This window comes from Balaenoptera musculus, chromosome 12 (assembly GCF_009873245.2).
Source record: "Balaenoptera musculus isolate JJ_BM4_2016_0621 chromosome 12, mBalMus1.pri.v3, whole genome shotgun sequence".
NCBI classification, from domain to species: domain Eukaryota; kingdom Metazoa; phylum Chordata; class Mammalia; order Artiodactyla; family Balaenopteridae; genus Balaenoptera; species Balaenoptera musculus.
Window position 1 is genome coordinate 76,139,359 of NC_045796.1, and position 1,361 is coordinate 76,140,719.

At 40.4% G+C, this 1,361-nt stretch overlaps 1 non-coding gene across 1 annotated transcript; it reads left to right on the forward strand.

Annotated features, from left to right (window-relative positions):
- The first annotated feature begins 292 nt into the window (after positions 1 to 292).
- On the forward strand, positions 293 to 364 carry TRNAE-UUC. The gene has a single exon. It is a non-coding gene; the product is annotated as a tRNA-Glu (tRNA).
- Positions 365 to 1,361: the final 997 nt, after the last annotated feature.

The following is a 1,361-nucleotide window of genomic DNA, read 5'->3' on the forward strand; positions in this document are numbered from 1 at the left end:
CACTCTCAACCTGGTGATTATTACAGAACCACACCACCTTCCTTGGCTAATTAAGTGCTGCTAATTTGCCCTCAGTCGACCAAGGCTACCAATGCACATGGTGGTATCATCCCCTCCTAGAGATGGTAACCACTGCAGTCTTTTTCACTAATGCTGCACTCCCCTCACCAATGAATTTCTTAATGTCTAGAAGTGTTTTCTATTATCCCCTTAAGGAACAAAGTTGCGAAATACCAAATCTCCCTAAATTCTTTGGATTTATCTTTCTACAAGATACCAACTTACTGGGAGTTCCCTGGTGGTCCAGTGGTTAGGACTTGGTGCTTTCACTGCCATGGCCCGGGTTCAATCCCTGGCCAGGGAACTCCCGCAATCCACACCACAAGGCCGAAAAAAAAAAGTACCAATTTATTTCTGGCATTTTAACTTCATCAGACACATTCCATTGATGAGTCCAGGTTTGAGGCAAACAGCCAAATAATCAATTAGAGCCATTTCCAGGTGCTCAAGCTAGTACATTGAATCTATCTCTTTATTTATTAAAGCATTTATCCATTCATTCAACAAATGTGTATTCAGTTTTCATTAGGTGTCTGACAATATTCTCTGTGCTGGAAAGACAGCATTGGATAAAACAAATAAAAGTCCCTGGCTTCCTAGAGTCTACATTTGATGGGAGAGAGGAGAAAACAATAAACAAATAAGTATTTCTAAATACATAGTGCTTCAGAAGATAATTAGATTGGTGCTCTAGAAAGAAACAGAGCAGACTAAGGGAGATTGGGAGGACTGGGGTGTATAATTTTACATATAGGGATCAGAGGAGGCAACTCTGAGAAAATGACCTTGAACAAAGTCTTGAAGGACGTCAAGAAATGGGCCAATGCAAATACACGGGAGGAGAGCAGGCCAGGCAGAGGCCATAGCAAGTGCAAAGGCTCCGGGGCTTATTTAAGAACAGAGAGGAGGCCAGTGGTGCCAGAACAGAGTGAACAGATGGAAAATAATTGTTAGCATGATACTTCAGATAAACTCATAGTTTTGGAAATTAAATTGAATACAAGTCGAATTTTCCTCACTCTCCCAGCTCAGTTTCAGGTTTGTTAAGAACATGTGCTAAAATTTATCATTTTATATTAACAAATACTTCATAGCAACCAGTAGCACTGGTTCTCTCAAGTATACGGGTTAAATTAACTAGAATAATTCAAAGCCGTTCTTTCCATCATAGTCATCTCCTAGCAAGTTGATCAACTGTCTGTTATGATTCTCCCTAATCACCACAACTACGGGGACATTATCAGTGTGAGCTGGGTGTGTATTACAAAGTAGGAATATAATGCTAAGACTTCAGCATCCTG